Raw genomic sequence first — 12,786 nt, forward strand, 5'->3', positions numbered from 1 at the left:
CATTGATTTGACGACGTTCCACGCAACTTGTGATTTGCCGAAGCTTACTACACATAGTTTAAAACTTTTCCTTATAAAGTGCAGCTTGTTCCACACTTGAAGCCTAAAGATTTTCAAACAAGTGTTCAATATTTCGTTCAAGTGCAAGAACTTGTCATAAATTATCCCAATTCTCTGATATAAGAGGAAGCCCATTTGCATTCGAATGGAGTCGTTAACAAACAAAATTACAGCTTTGGAAGTTTTGAAAATACAAGTGCAATTCACCAAAAGCAGTTGCATTCTATAAAGGGAATTATATGGTGTGCAGTAACGGAGAAAATATTTATTGAACTTCATTTTTATTTATGTGCTTTTTTTTTTTTGAAGACTAAGATGAAAATTCTGTCACTGTTACTGGAGAGAGATATCGAACTATGAATACCGATTTTTTGGCTCCCACAAATTTAAAATATATCCGGATTATTATTCCAACAAAATGAGGCAACGGCACATACGGCGAGAGGCACCATGGAGCTTCTCAGACAATGCTTTGGCGACAACATTATCTCTCGCTTTCTCAATGTCAAATGACCACCACATTCCTCAGACTTTACTAGCCCCGACCTATTCTTGTGGGGATATCATACTGAAATAGTCTATGTAAATAAAACCCAAACCTTGCAAAAACTGAAGGAAAACATCAATAGATGCTGAACTGTGTCATGGATAATGTTTTGGGAAGAGTATAAATATGTGAAGCTGAACATTGGCACACTTTTAAATACATTAATTTGTTTCATATACAAGTGTTGTTTGAATTTTTTTCATTTATTTTTTCCAAAACATTCACAGTGTATTCCATATATATATATATATATATATATATATATATATATATATATATATATATATATATATATATATATATATATATATACATATATATATATATATATATATATATATATATTTATAAAGCTGAATGTGTTTGTGTGTGTGGGGGGTGATCACGAATAGGTTCCTATATGGTTGACTATTTAAAAAAAACTGAGTACATATAATGATAGAAGATGTATCGAGACACAGGAGTGGCATGTTTGATCTGGCAGAACGATGGTTCATTAAAACTGCATGGTCTGCGTTCGCGCCTGGTCCACAAAGTATAGAAAAAAATTAAAAATAAAAAAAAAACATTTACAAGTGTTTTTGATATAGATGTACATAAGAATATTTAGTAAGAATGGTTTAACTTAAAAAGGGATGGTATAATAAAATTGTGGCGTCTGCGTTGACGCCTGGCCTCTATGGAATTGAAATAGGCACACAAGACTTTTCATATCTATCTGCGTAAGTATACTTTGATAATTATGTTTCAGTTGGACGAAATATGGTATAATAAAATTATGGGCTGTTCGTTCGCAACTGACCTCCATAGAATGGAAATATGTCACAAAGTTTAACAAGTTTTTTTGTTTTTTTTAATATAGATCAATAAAATATTGTGATAAGTGTTTCAGTGTGAACATGTATGGTGTAATAAATTATGGGATTTATCTATTTTATTTTTACTTTCATCATATTTTCCTTTGGTTTTGATACCCCCGAATTCGAAGCTATCTCTTTACAATCCTCACTTTTTATAACCTATCATACTTTCATCCATCAGAGCCCGTTTTCTGTAGGCTGTTTTTGCACCCAGTCAACCACGGATCGTTCTGCTAGTATATATATATATATATATATATATATATATATATATATATATATATATATATATATGTGTGTGTACTTTAAGCATAATTTTTCATGTAGTTGCCTTGCCGTTCCTTACATTTCTTTCTTTTAATAATTTTAATTAACTGTGACACTTTTTACTAACATCTGATTGTCTCTTAATTGCACCAGATAAAATATAGATAATCGGTCTGATGAGATACAAGTAAAACAGTAAAAATGAAAATGTCGGCAATCGTTGAAAATATTAAAAGAACTACGATGATGGATTGTTTATTTATTCATTTATTTTGTTTTGGTCATTACGATGCCACCATTCGGCATAGAAAAACACGCACACACACATACGTACAAGTGTTTCTTCGTCATCCGATTCATCAGCGAAGCTGAATCGGATGAAAATGGAACACAGGACTTTGCAGTCCTAATTCTTGCGTTCTGTCCTTGGGCCTATCCTCGCCACTTCTAATTATTCCGCGTTTTTAGTAGTTGTTTGCTTAATTTTTTCTGCTGCACTGCATTGAGCGAATAGCGTTACCTTAATGCTAAGTGGGAATAATTTTCCCATACTCATGGAGTGCGTATATATATATATATATATATATATATATATATATATTTATATATATATATATATATATATATATGTATATATATATATATATATATATATATATATATATATATATATGTAATGTATCCAATACTTTTGCGTGGCACTATATATATATATATATATATATATATATATATATATATATATATATATATATTAGCAAGGGACACGTGTTTCGTTATCATACGAATCAGAAGAAACAATACGTATTCTAATATCTTTCGAATAATCTAACTTACATATATTCATGATATTAATCTACTTACAAAGCCAAAAAGGTAAACTAAAAACGCTTTTTAATAGTATGCTTATGAATACTAAAAAGTCTTCAGCTATGACATTCGAATAGAATTTTATGCCGAAAAATTGGTCTCTGTCTGATGAAAAGGGAGAAATCTCCAAACAAGTGTGAATGCACATAATGGTAAAATCATACGAGCACGTAGCCAATATATACATAGGATTTCTCATAACAGACGCAATCAGATCAAAAATAAGAAAATTTATATTTGTAAATCACACATAAAGAACGTCAACTAATGATATAATCGAATCTAATTTAATCAAAATTACGCCGAACAGTTTTTTTTAGAAGATATTCAAAATATTAACATACTGGGCAAATGAAGAACTGTGAAATTTAGAAGATATTCAAAATATTCACATACTGGCAAATGAGGAACTGTGAAACGTTGATAATAAGACTAGGAAACTAACAACAAGAATAATGACTTACAATCGAAGGTTCGTACTAATTTCCACTACAGAAAAAGGAAACGTGTGAAAGGACTTGTTAATAGAGAGACCAAATAAAAAGAAGCCTGGTTATTACTAAACGCAGTTCGTCTCTCTTCAATATAATAGAAAGGCAACAATACATTGCACAGGACAATTGGAAATCAAACCACATAAGGAGACAATCAGAAGATAATATTGCGGTTTATAAAACTGACCAAAGGCAAAAAAAAAATACTACCTTGGCATGTCTACGAAAACGACATCTGAATAGAGACGATAAACCGCTACCTACAGTGACATAGAACAACTCGATTAGAACAGATTATATCAAAGTCAAAATAGAAAGGTAAAACAGAGAAAAGTTAAATGTATATTATGTGGTGAAACATACTAATTACCCCCAGAATGGTCTAGAAAAAACTCTAAAAATGCACGGCTGTCTTGGAAATGCTGACCTTTGGAAACTCGGAAACGCTTGCACATTTAAGATGCAGGTCAATGTAATACACAATGAGAAAATGAAAAATAGGACAATTTCTGTGATATGCACATGCAAATTAACAAGCTCATTAAAACATGATCCCGGGCATGATAATTGTCAACAAGAAGAAAGGAAAAACTAGAGTTCGCCATCCAAGCAGGTAAAAAAATAATCCACATAAGCAGACAACGAATCAATTTAAGGAAACTTGAAATTGAATTCAACATCAAACATGCAGAAATTCACTGTAATCATAATAATTGCTGGAACACAAATAAAACTCATTAAGAAAAAAAATACTAAAATAAGAGACATTCTAATCATGGATGAATGGATTGATAGATAGATAAATAGATAGATATACAGATAGATAGATAGATAGTTAGATAGATAGATGGAAAGATGGATAGTTGGATAGATCGATCGATAGATAGATGGATAGATAGATAAATAGATGGATATATAGATAGATAGATGGATTGATTGATATATTTATATATTAAAAAGTTTGGCCTAAAAACTGATTAAAATCTTGCTAAATGTCTGAATATCCTTAATGTAAAATTTCAAATGTTAGACCCAAAATTGGCTGAATAATCTGCTAGAGACTGCAAAGGTCAAATCTTTCTGTACTTGGACCCTTTGACAGCCAATTTTCGGCCAAAACCCGATTAAAAAGCTTGCTCTATGCCTGAATACACTTTTATTTCAAATGTTTAGACCAAAAAAATTGGCTAAGTAATTTCGTAGAGACAGCAGAGGTAATTTTTTTTTTAACTTTGACCCTAATTTTGACCCCTTAACATGTATTGTTTGGGACTCAAATCAAATTAAAAACAACTTGCAACATTGAGGAAAAAAGTCGAGATCTATAGGAAAATCTTAGTATTCACACAAAAAACCTTACATAACCAATGAATGCAAGCAGACAAGCTCAAAATAACTGAAACTGTCGACATCCCATAAAGTGACTGCCTCCTACCTCCTACGGAAGTAGCACTAAAAACATAAAAACACTAAAAACATACCCGAGGTTAGAAATAGCATTAACAGGCATCGTAACAAAGACGGAGATTACCAAACAATATTCTACTGAAATGTTACAGAGAGTAATAAAACCTGTGGCTCCACAAAAGAGCAACGGAAATCAACAGAGAAAACATTGATAAACGGCTGTTACGATGCTATTAAATGATTTGTAACGCTTATCAATGTAAGCGAGGGGTGCTGGAAATATGGGAGGACTAGTTGTCACCAGGGACCACTATCGGCTATTATGAGAATAATATCGGATGATATGTGTGAAAACCCAAGTAATTAGAACTGATATTGTAAGGGAAGGGTAGCACAATCCAGATAGCGACTAGAATTGAATGAATTATGGCGGGAGTATAAGAACGTTCATTGTTATACATATTCAGGGACAACTATTTGAAGTTATTTTTGTGAAACATCGGTTACCCTAATGCTATAAAACTCGAATAACAAAATGTACTGGAAATCGGGAAAACTCATTCTCACTACGTCTGCATGGAAACACCTAATTTGTTTTCCTAGGGAGTCCCCACTTATCCATGTGCCAATGCCACTCCAGGATAGAGCTTAATATTTTCCACTTGAGACAGTACTTTGAACATTAGTAATAGTGAAAATTGTATTGAATTTTATTAATTAAGGGGACAACTCAACAAGTATTTTAGACTTGAACACAACGATGTAATAGTCATCCGATAAGGAATCCCACGATATTGTGTTCCACGGATGAGTAGTCAGAGGATAGAAACTCTGCTCGTGAAAGTGTTGTTTAGTTTTAGGCCCAGATAGAGAGTGAATAAATTGTTGAAAGTGGTTTCAGATGGATGTTTGGTGTGTGGGTTTGTTAAAAGGGAGGGAACAAGGATTAAAAACCAGCCGAGCAGATACCATAAAAGGGCGGGACAGATATTATCATTTTTCTTCTTCTTCTTTTTCTTCTTCTTCTTCTTCTTCTTCTTCTTATTATTATTATTATTAGTAGTAGTAGTAGTAGTAGTAGTAGTAGTAGTATACTGTAGCTGCTGCAAATATTCTTATTATTGTTGTTTTTCTTGTTGCTAATAATAATAATAATAATAATAATAATAATAATAAGGAAAGAAGGCGAGAAGGGACTAGTTTGTATAGAAGACTGTGCGTATCACACAAAAAAAAAGAATTAGAAAAATACATAACACAAACACTGAAAGGATAATCATGGCAGCGAGAGACACTGAAAAAAATAGACAGAAAACAAAGAGAATAAAGATAAGACAAGGAAATAAAAATAAGAAGAAAACCACTACATGGAATATTCATAAAGATGAAAAAAGATGAGAATAACGAAAACACTTGGACATAAATGCGAAAAGGATACCTAAGACGAGAAACTGAATCCCTAATAACTGCAGCACCTGCTAACCCGATGAGAACCAACCACAGCAAAGCAAAGATCGACAAAACACAAGAAAATAGTAAATGCAGATTCTGTGGACAAAGAGTCGAAAGAATAAACCATATAGTAAATCAATGCAGCAAATTGGCCCAAAAACAAATACAGAAACAGACACGACCAAGTAGGGAGGGCTATACATTGGGAACTATGCAAACAATTACATCTCAAACGCACAGGCAAATTGTACAAACATAAGCCAGCAACAGTACTTGAACATGAGAATCACACTATTCTATGGGACATAGGCGCACAAACTGATAAGCTCGTCTAAGTAAGAAGACCGGATGTCGTAATAATTAACAAAGAATAAAAGTCCTGTCAAATCATAGGCTTTGCTATTCCAGCTGACGCAGGTTGAATATCAAAGAAAAGGAAAAACGGAGCAAATACACAGAGCTAGACAGAGAGTTGAAAGTTATATGAATGATAATGAAAATCAAAATAATACCTATAATAATAGGAGCACTAGGAACAAACCAAGAAAGATTTGAAAAAAAGAATAGGAGAAATTGGAATCAGAGGAAGGGGTAAAAAAATACAACGACTATCAATAATGAAAACCACTGAAAAATAAACGAAAACTCTTGAATGTGGCGACTAACACACATGAACCGCATGCGGACGCCAGGCAAACTGCTGTAGAGGCAATACATGAAGTGCCGCACGGAACCAAGAATGGTGAAGCGGCAGACCTATAAGTCCTCTACCCCCACCCCCTATTACCATATCACCCCCCCCGCCAAAAAAGAGTAACACCGAGGAGAGCACTGACTAGACACTCGCTGGACAAGTGCGAAAAGAATTGGGACTTTGGGGAGGCTTTATATAATTATAATTGCCAGTCACATTCCAGTGAAGATCAATGCCTGCTGCCAGTGAGAAATCAATGATGAGCGGCTGTTGCGATACTGCAAAGTAATTTGCAAATGTTATGAAAAAAAGTAGAGAGTACTGCGATCCTGCGGAGGCTTGTTGTCACTCTGCTTCCAGGAAACACCAAATGTTGGTATCAAGGACAGATCCTTGAAAACCTATGTCATAGTTCCTTGTTAGCCAGTAATACTAATTGTAATCACACCAGACGAAAAAGTGTGGCACCAGCAGGGTATTTTTTTTTTTTTTTTTAAATTCAATTTTCACCCCAAACAAGGCACAGTGCCACTTTGAAGCAGGGGGCTACTATTAGGGAATTAATTAGCGGGGTCATTATGAAGGGAGAAGAGTAGAAAGATGTTTGTTAACATTACACTTGAACTTCTGCATATCATTGCAGTTGGGAAAGCAGAATCCCGGAAGGGAGTTCCAAAGACCCGCAGTTCTGGGGAAGAAACTATTGGAGTAAAAGGCTTTCTTGCACCTAGGGATCTCCACTGTAAAGGGATGAGACTTAGTAGCTTGTCGGGTTTGTCGGGGGTAGTTACGTCGGGGAGGTACAAGTGTTTGCAGTTCGTCAGAGCATTCACCATTAAAGTATTTGTAGAACAGGCAGAGGGATGCAACATCTCGTCGATGGGACAGAGGTTGAAGCCCAGATGACAGTTCAGGACCTATCAGGTTTCTATTTCAAGCCGAATTACGAATATTGCAATTCAGGCGTAAGTGTCAACCATTTCGGATAACTTTTAGAGGTATGTGTAGGTAGTTGAGCAGTTACATGTCTGTTGACATAATATTAAAATGTATGTATGCTATCACTATCAGGGAACCAGAAAACAGGGAGAGAATTCCAAAACCTAAAAGTTCAAAGGAAGAGAATAAAGGAGAAGGCGTTACGTTATCTAGAAAACTCTACACTGAAGGGTGAGTTTTGCTGTTTATCAATATTTAGGGATATTTAGGTTGAGAGGGAACGAGTAATAGAATTTTGTCAGAACACATTCCATGTCAGAACTTGTAAAACATGTAGAAAGAAAATCATGATACAAAGCTCTTGTGAGATTCTAAAATGAGTCGCAATCTAATCTATAAGATACAGAATGTACTGAAAATCTTGAGTGACTTGTTGTCACTCTGACACTAAGTAGCACCATTTTCCGTTTTCAATGTCGTATATTGATAACTAAGGCTATGACAAAGGCATATTCTTTTCATTGTTTTGACACTCGAATATATATCCGACATAGTTAGACAAAATTAATCAACAGGGAACCACATCACAATAGATAAGAACATATAAAATATCAATAACTATGCATCAAAACAAGGAAAATAATATGCTCTTTTCATAGCCCTAACGATAACTAATGTAAGAGATGTTAGTGAGTAAATAATAATAACTAACGGGACCTATGGAAATTCCACTGGGGACTCATTCATATGTCATAATGCCAACATTAATATATATTAATGTTGGCATTATGTAGATGTTCAGTGTAAATGAAGACGCTCCGACATTATTGTAGTTTTTTTGTTAAAACTACAAAAATATCTATCTAAGCTAGCACGAACGCCTGGCAAAGCCCGGTCGTAAAGTACACTTTAATATGATATTTTAATTCTTACAGATTTTGTATATATTATTATAGAGTTAATTTTCTATCGATTTTTATATATTATAAATTTGGTATTTTCACATATATATATATATATATATATATATACATGAATTGGGCACATTAGCGCTTGAATCGAAACCGAAACAAAAACTTATATATATATATATATATATATATATATATATATATATATATATATATATATAAACTTCAACCATAACCGAAACCGAAACCAAAACTTATGAAGAATTCTTGGCAAAATTATTTATGACAAGAGATGTAAGTGCATGACAATTAAACGACCTGGATGTACGCATGAGGCAGAAAATAACACGCACGCTATCTTATTAGTATATAGATGATGATGATGATGATGATGATGATGATGATGATGATGAAAACATTAATAATAACAATAATAATAATAATAACAATAATAATAACAACAATAATAATAACAACAACAACATACACGAAAACAATTGAAATTGACAAATGCGGAAACCAATCCATATAAACGTCGAATGTTTTAGCCTTCGAGCCAAGATAAAAGTGTAGTATATGTACTGATGCTACACTTTAACTTTTTGTTCTCAGTTAGTGGAAGAGACATGATTTACGGCTAAAACAGTTTTTCCCCCTTTTCCCAACTTAAAAAAAACGACCCCGGTGGCTAAGTCGTGTGGAGGCACAGTAGATAGGAACAAAAAAGAAAATAAAAACAAGGGAACACACACTGCAAGAAATCACATAAACTGCCTATCGCTCCCGTCTCTAAAATAACAGCAATACCTCGGCTGCTACTGCACACATTATTCATGAATGCTCAAGAGGATGGGAAAAATTAGGACGGAACGCATTAAAAATATTTCCCTTGGACTGTTACATAGGTTTCTGGCACCGGGGGAGTTTTATTGCCACTGAAATCGCAGAGGGTAGAAGATGCCAACGAGAAAAATGTTAAATGATAACGCAGATTTATTGACAGTGGTTATCGTAAAAAAAATATTGAGAGCACTGGTAATCCGGGGAGAATTGTTATAACACAGACTACCAGCAAGTTAACTGGTTATTTTCTGTGAAGAATCACTTAGAGGAGACTTATTGTCACTCAGACTCCAAGGAACACTACAGGTTGTTCCCAAAGAGAATCCTTTGATGTCAGCCTGAGTGAAAAATCCTAGTTAGAAGATGATGCTGCTGATGATGATGATGATGATGATGATGATGATGATGATGCTGCTGCTAATAATAATAATAATAATAATAATAATAATAATAATAATAATAATAATAATAATTATAATAAGGGTAATATCGGTGTTATGGTCACCTAAATATACACTGTGAGATTACGCGTTGTAAACAAACAAAAATGTTTCCGAAAACAAATAAAAAAGCATGCTACACAGATGTATTTTTAACTCGTACACGATAAGCAGCGCACAGAAAATCTATTTGAAGAATAACCATTTGACATAGAAAATATGCCATTCATTCATTTTTTAAATACGTTGGTTTATTGTAAAAAAAATCCAATACGCTCCACTCGGTCCACTCGAGATTAAGGGTTAAATAGTAGTTAGGAAAGAGTCGAATAATCTACAATAATGGACATTTAGATTTAATGAGTTTGTATCATTATTGGCGCGGCTGTTTTCGTGGTTAGAGTTAGAGTATAAAGAAAAATAAGTTTTCAAAAAAATAGATACTTACTTGGAATCAGAGCATTCTGAAAAGTGTGTGTCAGATCGATTAATTGTCTGGGATGTATATAATGCATATGCATGTATATATACATGCACGTATGTATATATTTGATAGAAGATGCAGTAGTTGTCGCTTCGACAACTGCCAAAGTTGTGTGCGTGTGTCCTGAGAATAAGCAAGAAGCTTCGCTTCTCTCTGTTCGCGCGAACACACGTTCGTTCTAAGTTAGAACGAGACAGGAGCAATAATAAATTAAGATGGTAATTTTCGATCTCTCATTGGTCAGAAAAGTCGAGGTATTCACTTTGGGAAGAAGCAGGCGACAGGTGGGTGGGGGTTTCCTAGGCCTTGTTTTCTTTTCTATTTGATTATTTGTTTGTTTATTCGGTTATTTTTTTTTGTTCCTTTATTTGATTTCCTTGTTCATAGAACTCTTACCAATTCTATCATCCCTCCTCTACTTATGACATCCCCGTTTATGAATATTTTAATTGTGAACGCTTAAGTAAGTTTTCAGTTTTTTTTGTTTTCTTTTTCTTCTCTCTTGTGTTTTTCGTAAAAGTATCAAAAGAGACCATTCATCGGCCGGGCTCTCCCACTCCCGCTCCACATCCACCCACCCTCGTTCTCACTTCCTCTTTCAGCCTCTCCATCTCTCTATGTGCACACACATCCATATATATGTATATATTGAATCAGCTGTTAGTGATTGATTATATATATATATATATATATATATATATATATATATATATATATATATATATGCCTGTGTGTGCCCGTGTGTTGTTAATTAATTAGATTGGCAGATCCCAGAAACCCAACGGAATAAAAACGTAACTTTGTAGATCACTTGTCATAAATAAGTGTTTATACAGTTACCCAGATTTACATGCTTATTACCTGCTATTAAACTACCGTTATATCAAAATAATGCATTAACAAAATGTAAGTTTGGGTATGTGAAAAATATATATTTATTAGTATTTAATGGAGTTAGACAGTTAAAGCCACCTATCTATGGACAACCGATGGAATGTTTCCCTAGATGAATGTTCTGCGCTTAAAAAAATCACATTCAACACAAACACACATACTCACCCACATACACACACGCACACACACATATATACAATCAGAACTAAGCAACTTTTCCATTGGGAAATGTAAACACTAAAATATTAACCTCAAAATATAAATGAAGATTCTAAAAATAAAAATGGACTCATTTTTCTATTATAAAGTAAATACGGTTCAAATATGTTTTAAACAATGACAGGTCATAAGAAATATTACATTATCTATAGCTACTGGATTAATATATGTAGAGAGTGTATATGGTTTGGTGTTTATAAGAATCTATCATTAGTAAGTTGAACATGTCCTCTTCTTTAAACGGTTCGTGAGCTCAAACTTTGACAAACACACACCCACACACACACGCACACACACACACACACACACACATATATATATATATATATATATATATATATATTTATATATATCTTTCACTTTTACTTATCGTAATAAAGACGTATGTTGTGCGTTTTAAATGATAGCTCAGTGGTTATTTTAAAATTAGTCTAAAGATATAAACCTAAATGGAAACGGGAAGGGTGAGTTTTCTCTCTCTTTTTTTTTGTTTTGTTTTTGTTGATATAGATATTTTAGTCCAGCGAATTGTTGTTGTTTAAGTCCGAGCATCAATGTTGTCAATGTCCCATCCATCCCCTGAAAATGATGCTGTGTGTGATGTGGGCGTTCTTATCTTGGTTTTTTAATCGTCCCTCCCTACAACGTCTCCTTCGCGCATTCACTCACTCAGTGGCACTCGTCGACTTAAGTGAAGTTATTTTTCCTTTTTCTTTTCTAGCTCTACTCGTCTTTTCTTGACACAGTGCTTGCAAGGTGTCGTCGTAGTCGGTCAGTTAAGTAGGAAATAGAGATCTTAGCCTGTGTTCCGTTATCGCCAGACAAGTAAGAATAGAGAGCTTTGATGAGGCCTCTTCTTCGTGGAAGTAGGGGCATGGGAAAAGGGATACCAAGAAAAAAAAACAAGGAAGAAAAAAGAGAAAAAAGAAAAAGAAGGAATATAGAACAATAAGGAGAAGAACTACTATGCAAGCTCACTAAAGTATGAGAACAGGATGAGATAATCGCAATCACGATGATAAATATATGACGGAGCAAAAAAAAAGATGAGTTAAAGAGAGTAAAAAGAGAAGAAAACAAATATAACTATAAAGAATGATAGAAATACAGAATACTGAAATGGGTATTTTTTTTTTTAGATTATGTCCACCTCCACAATTTTGTTTTAATGACACCTTTTATAGGTTTTCGACTATGCTGAATAGGAAAATCGCATTGAAATTTTGCAGAAATAAATAGTTATCGAGATATAAAAATGTTGTATTATGCATTGTATTTTTTGGCGGCCATCTTTTTTACGCGCGTGCAGTGTCAGCCATAGAAGTATAGATGTGTGTATGGCGTGCGCGCACGACCGCAAAAAAGATGGGCGCCAAATAATACAATGCATAATACAACTTTTTAT

At 33.8% G+C, this 12,786-nt stretch overlaps 1 protein-coding gene across 1 annotated transcript in view; it reads right to left on the reverse strand.

Moving 5' to 3' along the window:
• LOC145291449 (calcitonin gene-related peptide type 1 receptor-like) overlaps nt 1-10,813 on the reverse strand; it is a 299,341-nt gene extending 288,528 nt beyond the window's left edge. The window contains exon 1 of the mRNA XM_080137306.1: nt 10,233-10,813. The gene's annotated coding sequence lies outside the window, so the exon portion shown is untranslated. The remainder of the gene's footprint in view (nt 1-10,232) is intronic.
• Between the last annotated feature and the right edge of the window lie 1,973 nt (nt 10,814-12,786).

This window comes from Euprymna scolopes, chromosome 12, assembly GCF_053919585.1.
Source record: "Euprymna scolopes isolate OS-2025 chromosome 12, ASM5391958v1, whole genome shotgun sequence".
Taxonomy (NCBI): domain Eukaryota; kingdom Metazoa; phylum Mollusca; class Cephalopoda; order Sepiida; family Sepiolidae; genus Euprymna; species Euprymna scolopes.